A 15,492-nucleotide genomic window follows, 5' to 3' on the forward strand; every position below is an offset into this window, starting at 1 on the left:
GGGTTTTCGGGCCCTTCAGAAGACGGGCCCCCAGGCGCGCCCGCCGTTAAATCCGCCTCTGTATGTGAAGGGTGTCAACAAATGATTGGAGCCGTTCCAAGATTTTAATGTAGGCATAAAATTTTATGAAAAAACTCTTATCACGAGAACCTGTAGTTCGGGTAGCTCAGCTGGTAGAGGAGACGGTCTTTTTCCTAACACTGCATTGGTCATTTTCAAGCTGTAGCTCGTGAGCGCCGTGAACCCAAAAGTTTCCAAATGCGTACGTTTTTTGTACTCGATAACTATTGCTACTACTTCACCAAACACCAACTCCGGCCTTATCGCTATACTGCAATTTACTGCCATTAACGAGTCGGGTTGGAAATGAATGCGCCATCTATTGGTGATCGCCTCAAGCTCGTTAGGGGAAATATCTCTTGTTATCTATATTTTTCCCCGGGTTCGATACCTGGGACGCGATGGTAAATTTCCACGGTGGTAGACGAGCAGCCACTCAGGTGATTTTGCTGGAATTTCCGATCGAAATTCATGAAGCAATTGGCATTATGGTGATTTGAGTCTAACCCAGGACCTATTTCTCTCATGAGCAAACGGAGCACCTTCCCAAGGCACACAAATTTTTAGGGCCTCGAAATTGGCTGCCTTTTGTATTATGGGCATATATGGGACTCTTCTCCCCCTTTCCTCGTCTCTGCCTCAAAGAATACTATATACAGTCTATTACGCTTATAATGTTCCCACTTGAAACGTTTTCCCGCTTAGTACGACTTATTTTCGTGGTCTTACAATCCTCATTAAAATTTCCAGCTTGCGATGCTTTTCATGACGGTTTCTTGGGAAACGTTAAGTTATAAGCGGGATCCGCTGCATATAAGGGCCCCAAATATTCATATTTTCTCCACGGCCCGAACTTATGAGAAACAGGCCCTGGTCCATACGTCAGAGTTGACATATGGGTGCTGTTCTTTGGGGTCACAGGCAAGGCCGTAAATATAGGGGAGACCCGAGTCCGGTTCCCTCCGAAATGTAAGTAATTTAAAAATAACATAACACTCATAAAATACCATGGTTAAGTCTATCGTTCTATCACTTTGGTCCTCCTTCAAATACCAGATATCCCCCTGTGAAAGAAATTTCTGGCTTCGGTTTTGGGGGTCATAGACACATTATGATGATTACAGATGGTGCTCGTGATTGGAAAAAGGGTTGAAGACCCCATCTCTATACAGAAACAGAAACCCTGAGACCATAACATTAGTTGGCGATCATGGTTCCTAACCTAACACAACCGATCCTAACACAATTTAGCGTTTAAAGTCAGTGAACATCACAATGGAAATGGGGATAAGCACCATTCTGTTGATCTATATTGGACCATGAAGTCCATACTGGACAGCAAAAGCTAGTTTTCCCATGCTTTCAGATTAGGTATTCTGTAGCACAGCGTTTCTCAACCTTTCCGAACTCAAGGATTAGTAAAATGTCCGAAATAATCTTACAGACCACACTTGTGTCCCGTATTGTGGGACATTGCTGTAATTTTGGTTGTTCCGATTTTTTTTTTGTATATTCATCAATGTTTTTCAACCACGATGCTTTTATTTGAATTTGCAATATTTATGTCTTGAATATACACAGCGTTTTCATAAATATATAAAGTATATAAATTATTTTATGATAAATACAGCAAAAATACAGATATTAATTTTCTCACATATTTGTCAGGTTCGACGTTTTTTTTCCCAGTTTCTCAGCAATTTTAATAAAAATTAGTGATTGTATCTACTTCCGGAAACTTTTGATGACAACTGGTTATTTCCCGTATTTTACAGTATTTAAGATTCCAGTTTTCTGTACGAAATATGGTCATCTGATGATTTGAATATTTTTTTCGTGAAATACATTATATTTACTGCTATTTGTAGCAGCCCTTTATTTCCTCGCCCTTCAGCGATTTTAGAAGTAGTTAGAAAATTGGATTTTAGGGAATAAATTGCATTTTTTGGCAAAGTTTAGTGATATCCCGTCCCGTATTTACGATCGCAATTTCCCACATTTTCCTCGATGAGGTATATTGATGTATAAGGTGTATTTTTAATTGAACCCATATGGATATTACTAACATCATTTACAACGGTACAATAATTTTTTACTCAGCGAGAATTAAATTATCGAGTCTGCATGTTGACCATTCATGCCGTCGTCACCGACCGCCTCTTGTCTGCGGACCATAGGTTGAGAAACGTTGCTGTAGCACAAAATAAAACAAGCAAACGCTTTTTATGTTTGATGCCCATATTACTAACTATAAGACAACCAATATCCTGTCTCACACAAACTGGAAAACCAAAAACAACTTTCTGCGTGGTAAACATCAAAAACCGTCACTATAATTATGGACACCCTGTATAGATCGTCATTGTACTTTCTCAGATAAACGTTCTTATTCGTTTCCCATCAAATCGAATACAAGTGAGATGTTTGAAAAACGATGGAGGAAAAGAGAGAAACGAAAAGAAAATGTCGCGATTGAATTTTAATAATGTGATTTAGTGGTTTCCTGTTCCTGTTGGTGACGTGATAAAGAATAATTTGAGTCACGCTGCTTTGACGTTTCCATTCTGGATTTAGAGATGCATATCAAAGTGGCTTCAGACAGCGTCAGGAATATTGACCGCTTCTAAGAGGGGAATTAATCAAAAAACGATGATGGTGATGGTCCTGTCTTTCTTCGGAGACTCCTGTTGCTTGAACAACAAGATTCTAGCGTGGAAGGAATTCGCTTTAATTTTACGCACACCTGCCCTGTGCTAACTGCCAAACAATTTGAATAATTTCCCACGCAACTGGGGCACTTCTTAGCGATTGTCCGTGAACCGCGAAATTTACTGGTCACGTGCTCAACCACATTTCACTCTTTAAGTTTTGCTTCTTTTTTTCCCCCCTTTTAATATACAGCAGGCATTTTCAACCTGTTGCTCGCGAGTACCGTGGTGCTACCTGAAACACCAAGAGTGCTCAAAGCTCTCGTCTGATTTCGTGCTCGCTAGAACCTGATCAACGTCCCAACTAAGCACCCTGTACAAATTGCTTGCAAGGATTACAATTATCCTGATTTCAGGCATACGTTTGTCAAACTTTCAGACAGGGTGCTCTTATTTTAATAAAGGGCATAGGCAAAGCTCGTGATTCGAAAAAGGTTGAAGACCCTTGATATACTGAATAGTGTCTTTCAGATGGAAATAGTCATTGTTTTTGATATTTAAAATTTTTATACAGGTGTCCTTCGGTTTACGCCATTAATTGGTTCAGTAAAATAATCGCGTAAGACGAAATCGCGTGAAGTGAGTTGAATTTAACATAAGTAAGATAGGTATAAAGTAGGAGTTCTTAACCTTTTGTGCTCCACGGACTCTTCCTCCCGATAAAACGTAGGCCAGGGACTTATTCTTACTCTTATTCTTCTGGAGAGCTTCGAGAACTTTCGCTGTGCCAATAATATTCAGCGCAAGATAATGTAAAAGCAATGAGTTAATTGTTTCTCATCCAAATCCCCTGAAATGTTCCCAAGGACTCCCAGGCCCCCTGGTTAAGAACCACTGGTTTTGTATGAGTTTCTTCAAAAGGATAACAAAATTATCATAACTCTTACAGTCGCGATGACGAGATACCTCGCCCAACTTGCTAACTTGATGCCTTGTATTTCGGAACTTACGAGACATCTCGCGTCCTAAAAACCCTCTTATTTCGACAATGCCGAGCATAGCTCGCTCTGTACAGAAGGCTTTGTTTGCAAACATGTTTTCCATACCCCAACCAATCAGATCAACTGCCAGTGGGCAGACCCAGCTTTTGTTCAAAGTTTGATAATGGAAGGAGAGAGAGAGAGAGAGACGGTATTTTTTTTCTCTTCGCTTCGGGGAAGTTTAGAAATATGCCTATAGTGTATAAGTAATATAAAAAGACAGAGTACACCTTCCTTAATTTTTTTTGTTATTCTCGGTGTTGGACGCGGGGAAGCACTTATCACCTACACAAAATCGGAAAAAAATATTCTTCTTGGAAAAAATGTGTTTGCATTTTGCAGAGGGTTTTGTGATTTCCATTGTGGCAATTATAATATGGATCAGGGAAATTTTAAAAAACCGCTTAAAGGGTTAAATAGGAGCAGCAAAATTAATTTTTTGAATTGATTAATTACTCTTAATTACACTTTTACAAACAAATCACATTAATTTCACTATATGAATGAATTTAATTAGTTTTCTTTACTTCTGGCTGCCTTGGGGCCGTTCTTTACCTTTTTTGCAGTATATCTAATGACTTCAGTGACGTCACGAGCTTCGCGCGGAGGCTTTCTGCTATGGAAGGTGTTGGTTATGCTCCGATATGCGTAACATATTCGATATATTCTTCTTGTTCATATACTTGACGATTATTTCCTTTCATTTTTTATGTTTAAGGTAATAAAATTACACATGTTCTCAAATATTATACAACTGACTTCCATTAACCACGAATATAATACTTGTATATGTAAAGTACTTTACCCCGCTGCAGCTAGAAGTAATATGCTACTCAACAATATTAATTCTACAGGCCCACGCTGCTGGAATTTGCTGCCTGCTTCTTTAAGAGAAATCAATAGCCTATCCATGATTTTGCATAAGACCCATCTTAAAATCGATTTATCTCAACAACCATAACGGATTTACTACATATTTTTCTCATTATAATAGCATCAGTTATACTGTTTTTTTCCGACTTTTTGTTACCTTTTCCGATTGTTTTTTTGCCAACCCTCCTTATCATCCACGGAGCTCGTCTGGTCTCATTTGTATGCCCTTTTCTCCGTAATACGACTGTACATGAATAAATTTATATTATATTGTTTAATGTTCTTGCTTTTTTGTATCCGTAGTTATATCAGTTTTGTGATGCTTTGTGAATTTTTCATGTACGGAAATAAAATTGAAATCGAAATAAGTGACCAATTTAAAAATATTTGAATCGATATTTTAATTAAATTTTTCAATATGAGGAAATACAAGTTGATTTAACTAAAACTGATGATATTTTAGTTTCAAGTTGAGTTAAGGTTTTCAAAGACAAAAATTTATTTCCACTCTCCACTGTGAACAGTTTTAGTATTCGGGAGAAAAGCACCAACCTATATAAATATACCTCCATGTAACATTTGGGAGGAGTTTCCAGGAAAATAAGCAACTGTGTGATAAAAAGTAGTTTCAAAATCAATGACTAACTTAAAACAATTGATTTTCTAAAAACGACAAGATCCAAGTAAAGAAATCCCTGTATTTGTCGGATACATTCAGCACATTAAAATTAATCAAGCGGACAGCCTTAATTTCTTAACCTATTCTTACATTTGTTTAAATCTGGCGAATAGGTGCGTGAGAGAAATGAATAAAATATTTTTATAGCATCAATTAATATTATATAGTTACGGAAAATATTCGATTGAAATTAGGTTAATTAGTGGATTAAATAATTTTTTTGATTAATTAGTTAAAGGTTTTAATCGATTCCCAGCTCTAATTAAAATCACTCTTTGCTAAATTTCACTGGTTACAATTTTTCAAATTAACTTTTTACAATCGCGTTATAATGGGGAATACCTGTATAAGTCAAGAACCACAATTTTTCTGTTGATTTAGTCTTAATGAATGAACAGCTGACGAACAAATCCAAGTAAAAAAAAAAAATATTTTGTCTTCCTTTTGAAACACAAAAAATGGAAGTTCCTTTTAAACGGTAAGGGGAAAATTCTAGGGTTATTTCGTATGGCCTTTTACGTCCTTCCTTGAAAGAAAAAAGTGTAATGAGATACGGGAAGCTGTAGAAAATGGAGGTGCGAGACTAACAGGCAAAATGTTTCCAAGGATGAGTGGGAGCAATGCGACTGACTTCCAAGGGATGTTAAGAAATAAGAAAATAAAAAAAAAGCGGGCAATTTTCACGAAGAAAAGAAACTCCTTCGGCCTCTTCTTTATCCTGTTTAGTCTTCTTATTTTTGTTATTCTCAAAAATCCAGCAACACGAAAACAAAAAAGAATCACCCCAGCCCCACAACGGTATGAAAATAGTCACGAGTTCCAAGTCCATCACCGTTCAGTCGATTCACTTTCAAACCAATAGACGGCGCTGGTTTAGAAACTCTCGAAACTTTAACCAGATGTTCCCTAAAGGCACGTGTTTTATTATTACGGTCGCATTTTATTTTACTGATATGAGTCGTCTGAAGCATTTCTAACGTGTACTAAATCTAATTAATGTTTTTTTTCCCCGTGGTTTTTACGGTCATGAAATGTCTGCATGAGAGAGAGATTTGGATTAATTTTTCAATTTCCAAGATTGTTCCCTTGAAAAGTTTTGGGTTTTTCAATTGATACATTGATACAAGTACCGTGTTTTCGATGGTTTTGAGTGTTTATTTATCTAGATGTTTGTTCGTATAACTGAGAAAGATCACACGTTGGAATATTTCCGTCGGCAATGATCTTTTCGAGTTCTTTTCGGGCAGAAATAAGCCTTGGCAATGAATTAAACATTCTTTCGAAATAATAAAAAATATATCATTGAAAAATGTATAGAAAGCATTTGTTCCCTCGAGCGTTTTTAAGTATTTGGTCTTTGAAAGTAACGCGTTTGTATTTTTTTGAGAAAAATCATCATGGCTGTGTGGATTGTGAGTTTGATTATTACAACACGTATGATCCTTAGATCCTAAATAACACGTTTGGTGGAATTGAAAAAAAAGTTTGGGAAATTTTCAATTTTCGTTAAAAGCTTGCGATGGATATTCCAATCTAAAAGTATCTAACAGACAACACGGTTTTTCGTATTTGTCTTTTACCGCAATATTACACAAATGCTACCTGGAACTTCTCTTAATGTTACATTTAAATTAGGATTTTACATTAATGTCGATTGGTTTTTTTGAACATGAAAGTGTATTATCGGAATCAAATAACTATAAAAAATTTCATTAATTAAATGCAAATCTTGATATAACAATATTGGAATGGAAAATCAAGAACATTATCACGCAACGGCTTTTATTCCAACTCCTTTTATAGAAACTTTTAAACTTAAACAAGTTAAATACATCGTTATTACGATTATTATTGTATTTTAGATCTATGTGTGTGCCGGGTATTGTTTCAAATATGATAATATTCGATCAATATATATTGACACATACTTGCCTGATGATCATTTCTGAGCCAATCATTGAAATCTCAAAGAACGCTTGAAAGAAAACATGGCTCCATCTCTGAAATATACCTTCAAAATCATCGAAATTAATTATTTTCATGAAATTTTAATACTATATTTCAAGCGTTATATCTAGTTAATGAACAGTAAATCTATATTTATGGTGAAATAGAATAATTATAAAAAGGTATACAATGATTGCGGAGTCCTGAAAAAGATGGAAAAGGGATCGTACAATTGCTTTAAATATAGTTTAAAATTTAAAGCTACAATATCCTTCAATCAGGGCCGAATTCGGGCAAGTGCGGTACCCGGCCGTAAAATAAGATAAAAATTATATACCTTGACTGCTTGTTTTATCTTGATATTTAACTAATTAAAACAATGTCCTAGCTTGATATTTTACAAAATATAGATATGGCTTTAATTACAAACCTAAATACCTATAACCAAAAATCGGTCTTGACCTTAATAATAAACATTCAAGCGCATAGCGATATTGTAAGAGGCCATAAAATGCTCAAGCCTAACCCTATGAATTCGACGTTATTACAGGCTCCCAGCAGCACTTTTGGTATCGTTTTTATGGAGATACGCGAGAGTTATTAATAATAACTTGTGTTATAACATCTTATTTTTCTACAATAATTCACATATCGGCTGGTAATCGTCTAGTTACGAATCTGAGTTCTAATTCTAGCTGAATCTTGGTTAGAGAGATACTTTTGTTCAATCTTTCGTAATCATTTATATAAGCATCAAGTCCATATCTAATTCAACCTATCCAATTGTGTTCTGACAATCAACGAGTGAAAAAAAAAAAACGAACGATGTGTCACGTACCTAGCACGGATAGGTTTATTTTTTGACTTTTGCAAGTTACCAAAAGTCCCAAGAGGCAAATAAATTTCAACCGGAAATGAAACGGCAGTTTTTGCTTGGGCTATCCTTTCGATTTGTTTACCATTCAAACTTTGAGGGCTCCCATATGATTTGAGCAGCTGTTTGGGAGGAAAATGAAGCCGGGTTTATTTCCGTTATGGGAAGTGATTATAACAAGGCCATGGGATTGTTTAGTTTCCAAGATGACGAAATCGCGTAATCCATTGACAGATCGTATCCAGACGTTTCGGTTGAATGTATCCACAATTCTAGTCGTCTCGATGATATCCTTATGCGATTCCACAATCACACACTTACACACATTTACACCACACTGATACCAGTAGAGAACTGGGTGGTGGGGAGAACTGCCGTGCCAGACACGACCCCAGAGCTTGCAGTGTCCAGACGTTTCTCACACAACCCTCTCGTGCCATTCTCAATAGTAGGTTTCTCAGTATCGGTGACTTAATTTGTAGTTAGCAGGACAAAACCTGAGATTGTAGTGTTGGCGTCTCCGAAGTCGAAAGACGTGTGTGTGTGTTCTTCTGCAAAAAAACCTCTGAGAGAGTTTTCTCTCTCCTGAACGCACTGGTGTTTAGATTTGTTGTTAATTTTGGAAAGTTTCACTTTAGAACTTCTAATTCCAGCTAGCCAGTAAACCGTTATTCTGAGGTTTAGCAGTCATAGTAAGGAAGAGGGTTATTTTTAAGCCCCACCACCACTGGAATCAGGGCTGCCGTAACGTCAAAGATTATTTTAGATCAGTATATATGTTGCGTGTTTTCGAGGAGGTCCCTGCCGATATCTATATATACCTATATATATTTATATATACGGGTGTTGCACAGACAGAGCCAAAAAGTCGTGTTTCGGTCGAGTACCTCATTGCTTTTTTGGCCTTAAAGAGATTATGTCAACTTTCATTCACACAAAAACATTCGTCGGCGGAACTTACCTGCCTCGTTTCAATTAAAATCTACTTCGTCCTAGAATGGTCAATGACATCCGGGTGTATCATACTTAACCCTATCGCCATTTAACTACTACACATGAGGGGTGAAAGTCTAAAAGTCTTTCCTGCGGAACTTCGTGTATCATAAACTTATACCATTTCGTGACTTCCACGTGGGGCCCCCGTCTCTCTGATGGATCCTCTCCTCATCATACAACAACCCTTACTCAGGAAAAAGATCCCACGAGGCCCCTTCCGGTTAGAGAAAAAGATACCTAACTCTACATCGGCATCCTTTTCCTTACGCACAAATTTTTTCACCGGCATGCATCAAAAACTCACGATATATGGTCAGTCAATTCATATTAAATTTCAAGTCCATAACTGCATCAATTGCATTCAACAGGAGATTTTCGAGAATCATGGCAATGCTGGTCTTTTTTATCCTTTCGTAGCGATAATCTCGTGTCGGGATGCCTAGGAGCAAGACTTGCAGCAGCTGGAATTTTTTTATTATTATTATTATTATTTAGCTTCTTTCTCCCTCCACCATTGAGTAATGTAAGTAATGTCGCTTGTGGCATCCCAGAATGGGCCCGGGAGGGTTGAAAGTCGCCGCTTGATTCCATCCCGAGTCCCCCGCCCCCAGTCTTTCTTATTTACTTACGTATGTGAAGTAGAATCTTAAGCGCAACAGAAGACACTCCTTTCTTCCCTTCTTGTTTTTTTTTACTCAAGTCTGATGGCAATGCGTGTGCCAGCTGGCTTAACACGCCAACTCCATCGTCTCTCTCCTCTCTTCTACAGAATACATATTTCTTTTCTCTTTTAATGTGTGTGTGTGTGTATTCCATCCCCTGGCGCGCGGCAAGTCTCTTATATACTCACTTGCCTATACACTAAAAAAACTCCCGCAAATCTTTACCACAGCCTCACCACACCACCAGCACACAAGCCTTGCTTGAGTTGAGTCTCTTTTCCTCCGAGTGTAACCAAAGGGATTGTATACAAAACCAATTCATGCATCGATGTAGTTATAGGAATTTGTTTCCCAGATGAAGTCCATGTAATTCCTTCAAAACACGTGTTTGATGGACATTATTGTTCCGTTTTTAACATGAATACGTCTTATAAATCGTGGATGCTAACTTGAAAGGTCCGCAATGAGTGAAGATTTGATAGCTTATAACTCGGTGAGATGGGAGATAATTGGAAGTTTAAAGAAAAACTCTGCAGAATTCCGCAGTGCATAAACCGGTTTTGTGGTGTGGCTACGCAAAATCTACCATTTAAATCGCCCGCGCTGTGCTAGCCGTACTTCAAAACCGGTTTTTGCACAGCGGAATTCTGCTGGTGTGGATCCGGCTTAAGGTAAGGTCGGACAGCACAAAGTCTAACAATTTCTACAAGCCGCTGTGGTGGTCTAGTGGTCATAGTAACGGACTCGTATCGCGAGGTCCCGCGTTCGAACCACACTATCGCCACATTGGTGGTCGGCTGAAGTTTTCTGTGGTTCCCAACTTCGAGGCGCAAATGCGAGCCGATTTCTCCGTTAAAAAGTCTCGCCACAGAGAGAGAGCAACAAGTCTACAAACGGAACAAATATTCAATCATTACACTTCATTTCTGAAATATAGATGGTAGCAATATAGATGGTAGCACTGAAAAAAAACAGACAACACTAGAGAGAGAGATACGCACTTATACCGTTAGGTACACACACTTACACTTCCAGCACAACTCACTAGGAAGCAAATTGCCCATGGCGATAGACCTGAATTGTGCTCGGTCTTAAAGAAAGAAGATTTTCCTACTTAAAAAACAAATAGCCAGTTCTTATATCATTCACACGAGAAGATCATCAACACGATTGGCACATTCAAGTCAACTGTGCAGCCAGAGCCAGATTTATAACTTTGCGGGCTATTAAAATTTTGCCGCCCTTCTCCCATTCTAATTTGATGTTTTTGACCAGCAATTATTATAATTTTCCGTTCTCTGGAATTGCCGCCCTATTCTATATAGCCCGTTCAGTCCCCTGTAAATACGCCTCCGTTGGTAGCTTGTGAAACTTGTTTTTTTGACCCAGTCCATTTCCATTAATAAATGAATGAGGTTCCGTTAGATTTATCTCAACAAGATCTACCCCATGATACTCATTTTATCTCATTCAGTTTGTTGTTATTGGTAAAATAATTTGGCATTTTCCAACAAAATTTCATTCAAATTGTTTGCTAATTATAATTAAGATGAAACAGGTGTTAAATTGGGGAGGAGGGTTTAAAGTTAGAGTGGTGTACGTCACATTTTCAACAATTCTGACTCAGATTCATAAATGCAATCTAGAAGTGGTAAATTGTTGAAAGAAAAAATGAACTGCATTTCAGCTTCAAAAGTTTGCCTCTAGATTGTGAAATCACAAAATTTTTAATATGCGAACCCTATGAGAACAATTAGTAGAATCTTCTATTTCTCAAAATGAGGTTTAATCGACTTACACCACTCTGACTTTAACCCCTTCAAATGATACCTTATTTATAAGGTATTCTATCTGCATAAACAAAGACAAAATGCATGGACAAAACAATAAACAATTCAGAAGAAATCAAGCGAAATTTTAATCAAAAAATTTACATCGTCGAAGTATTTTGATAATCCCAAAATAAAATTGATATAATCAGAGAGGTAGATCTTGTTTAGATAAATCCAATCGTATCTTATTTATAGTGGTTGCAAGGCCAAGGGCTTACGCATTAAGAAGTGAAGCACGTGGCTGATTCCGAAAATTCATAATTTCGATCAATAATCATCAAACTGAAGTAAATAACATAGACATTTATTTTGCGTTTGCAATTCAGTATCATTGGATAGATCGTGATTATGATAGCCAATAGATAAAGTTTTGAAAGAGCTCCCTGGTGAGGCAAAAAATGTATAATGGCGATGTTTTTATGCAATAATCAAAGCAGAAATATACAAAATTGGTAAATGTGGATAGTCCTCGTTGCGAAAATTCTCTCCGACATTGGTCAATCATTTTGCTTCTTGGTCAGTCAATCGGTAGAATTTTATTGATTGAGATATGGATTAACCTTTGATAAAAGAATTTCATATTCATGTTATCAACAATACATTTTCGCAAATTGGGGGAAAATTGTCTTGAAGAAATTCTAGTGGTGCGAAATACAAAATTTCCGTGTTCATGTAGAACAATGTTTTTCAACCAATGATCCCCGGACCAGAGGTGGTCCACATTCGGACTTGATAATTTAATTCTGACTGAACGAAAAATTATTCAATTAATACAATTACAGTGGTTGTAATTAATATTAGCAATATCCATATAAGTTCAAATGAAAATTGTACCTTCATACATAGTTACACCATATACGGGAAATTTTGATCCTAAATACGGGATATCACTAACCGTAGCAAAAAAAATTCAATTTACGGCACAGATATTTGCTAATTATTTCTGAAACGAGTGAAGGGTAGAAAAATAAAGGGCTGTACAAACCACAGTAAACAAAAAAAGTATTTGACGAAAAAACGTTCAAATGACTAAATGATTATATTTCATTCAGAAAAATAAATGGAACTGGGATCCTAAATTCGGTAAAATTTCAAATTTTATTGATTTATTGATCTGGAGCCATAATCAAGGTGGCAGTACATCCAAAAATTAATAAACAAAAATACAGAGATATTAGAATAAAGTGTGTAGGGTAAAAAAATAATTCCGTAAAATACGGGACGTCACAAATTTTCATCAAATAACGTTGCCATAAGTCGGAAAAATAAATTGCAGTTAAAATCGCTGAAAAATTGGGCAAAAAAGTTGAATTTTTGACAAATATATAAGATAAATATTTGTATTTATAGCTATAAGGGGCTGTTCAAGTATTACATAAGCAAATTTTTAGCCATTTTTGACCTCCTCCCCACCCCCTTGTCAGCAAAATTTCGTCATCAGCTCTGCCCCTTTGAATCCAAACGCATATTGGTGGTAATCAGAGACGTATACAGGTGGGGGGGGGGAGAATAGGGGGCTCGTGCCCCCTCGCACAATCAAAAATTTATTTTTTTAATGCAAAAAAATATTTTTTTTAAATTTGAAATTTCGGAAGAAATACCTTTATATGTTGTAATCGATTTCTGTTAATTTCAATGTTATTTGAAGGCTATGAACTCAAAATTTATCTTTAATAAATTCATTGCAACCTACCCTCTAAGCCATATAATGATAAATCGCATGAAAGCCCGCTGACCAAATATGGCCCTGGGTTATCTGATGCGGCCTGCCCTCCTCAAACCTAATTTTGTAAAAATTAACTAAGCGGCACATTTACAGATCCCGTGGTACAATTCCAGAACATTTAAGCGGCCCGTGGCACATTTTCAGATCACTTAAATGACCCGGGACACAGTTCCAGAACACTTAAGCGATCCGTGAGAGATCCCTTGAGTGACATGTGACGTAGTTTCAGAGCACTTAAGTGGCCCCCAGTGCGGTTCTACATCACTCAAGTTAAACGCGGCACATTCTCAGATTATTTAAGTGATCCACGGCATATAATTACGGATCACTTGAGTGATGCGTAGCACAGTTCCAGACCACTTAAGCGGCCCGGACACATTTCCAGATCACTTGAATCCGCGAAACATTTACAGATCACTAAAGTTGCTCTGTAGAGTACTTATTAATAGGGGGGGGGGGGAGATGTTACTTCAAGTGCCCACAAACTATCGAAAGGTTTTTCTCGTTTTTGGCGCACCAAGTAAGATGCCACTAAAATATTTCATATTTTCATAAAGGGTGGTTGATGACGTAAGCATTATCCAAACCCCCCCCTTACCATCAAAAGTCAGCAAATCGGAAACCCCCCCTCGCCCCCATCGATGATGACGTAATACTTGAACGCCCGCTAATGATCGTAGCAAGTCATAAAAACGCAGTTTATTTTCAAGATTTTAGTAAACATTACCAATCCAAATAAACATCGTTCAAAAAACGGGACGAATGTTTAAAAAAATTCCGAACAACTAAAAATAGAGGAGTGGTCCGTCGAATTGTTTCACACATTTTACTGGTCCTTGGGTTCAGAAAAGGTTGAGAAATGCTGATGTAGAACATTTTGTGTCCTAACGCACGGCCTACCTGCAACTTTTTGAATCGTCATAGGTCAAGTTGAGAATGGATTCGTGTTACATCAAATAGCTTTTGTTTACCGAATATTTTTTGTCGATTCCGGAAAGAGTATTTATACGTGTGTATTGAGAAGAGAAAAGAAACTGATGGGCGTGTGACATGGCGACGATCTTTTGGCAAAACAGGAACCTTACATCGAGACAAGAAAAGCCTTGAATGTCTGTCCATCCGGATGCGAGTCCAAACACATCCGCAAAAATTCTATTCTACGTCGTGCGTTCCGCTTATCATATCTTATTGTATCTTTCACATTTCGATTCGCATCTTCCGTTTCGGATATTTTTTCATGAGAAAATTTTTTTTTCATTTTTCAAAAATTATTAAAAGTTATAGAAATCCCAAAAAAACCTAATTTCAAGTTGAATAACTCTTGAAAAATCACAGATATAAATTTTTGATAATTGTTATTAACTAGAAGTTTTACTCAATTTTTCTTCAAAAATTTTTGAATTTTGATGAAATGGAATTTTTTAAATAATTTTATTCAAAAAATAAATATTTTATGTAATATTACAGGGCCGCCCTTACAAAGACGCGGGGCACGGTGCGACTATAATAGCTGGGCCAGAGGCGTTATAATAATTTCGGGGGCCCCTTAGCCCCGATTTTGGATTCCCTTTTCCCGATGCGGGGAAGGGACATTCAGAAATTTGTACATTATTACAAAATACACAGAAATGCTGAAAAATATAGACACAATTAAATGTAAATTAACAAAAAAAAAAATTAAAGAAAATTTCGAACCAAAGAACATTTTAAATTGATTCAAGAAATAATTCCAAAACCAAATAAAATTAAAAACTAATTTTAGAAACTGTCTGAGAACTAGTGAAAATTCAGAATAAATGGAAGAAATAATTCCAGATTTTTTTGATGAAAATTCGCAATTCCAAAAATGATGAAAGTTTAGAATTTCTTGAAGAAACAATTTCAGAATATTGATGACAATTCAGAATTTATTAAAGAAACAATTCAGCATTTATTAAAGAAACAATTTAGCATTTATTGAAGAAACAATTTCAGAATATTGATGACAATTCAGAATTTATGAACAAAATAATTCCAGAATATTGGGAAATTCATGAAAGAAATTATCATCATCGTTTGTGCGGGGGCCCCCAAAAAACACAGGGCGCAGTGTGACCACACCTGTTGCACACCCCTAAGAACAGCTTTGTTCTAGTATTTTGCATATCGGAATAAA

The 15,492-nt window shown here is 36.8% G+C and overlaps 1 protein-coding gene and 1 long non-coding RNA gene across 4 annotated transcripts in view; one reads left to right on the forward strand and one right to left on the reverse strand.

The window, feature by feature from the left end:
• LOC149065465 (uncharacterized) overlaps window positions 1–8,752 on the reverse strand; it is a 47,970-nt gene extending 39,218 nt beyond the window's left edge. Inside the window, exons 1-2 of one of the 2 annotated variants that reach the window (XR_016195599.1) lie at window positions 8,086–8,752; window positions 7,229–7,311 (exon numbers count right to left, since the gene is read on the reverse strand). This is a non-coding gene — a long non-coding RNA (uncharacterized LOC149065465). The remainder of the gene's footprint in view (window positions 1–7,228; window positions 7,312–8,085) is intronic. The other variant, XR_016195600.1, reaches the window with a different exon arrangement.
• The window catches only part of LOC149065464 (myocyte-specific enhancer factor 2-like), a 210,656-nt gene that overhangs the window by 73,939 nt on the left and 121,225 nt on the right, over window positions 1–15,492 (forward strand). The window lies entirely within an intron of this gene.

Source organism: Pholcus phalangioides, unplaced genomic scaffold, assembly GCF_987345545.1.
Source record: "Pholcus phalangioides strain wild (caught in Gottingen) unplaced genomic scaffold, Ppha-v1.0 ptg000039l_1, whole genome shotgun sequence".
Taxonomy (NCBI): Eukaryota; Metazoa; Arthropoda; class Arachnida; order Araneae; family Pholcidae; genus Pholcus; species Pholcus phalangioides.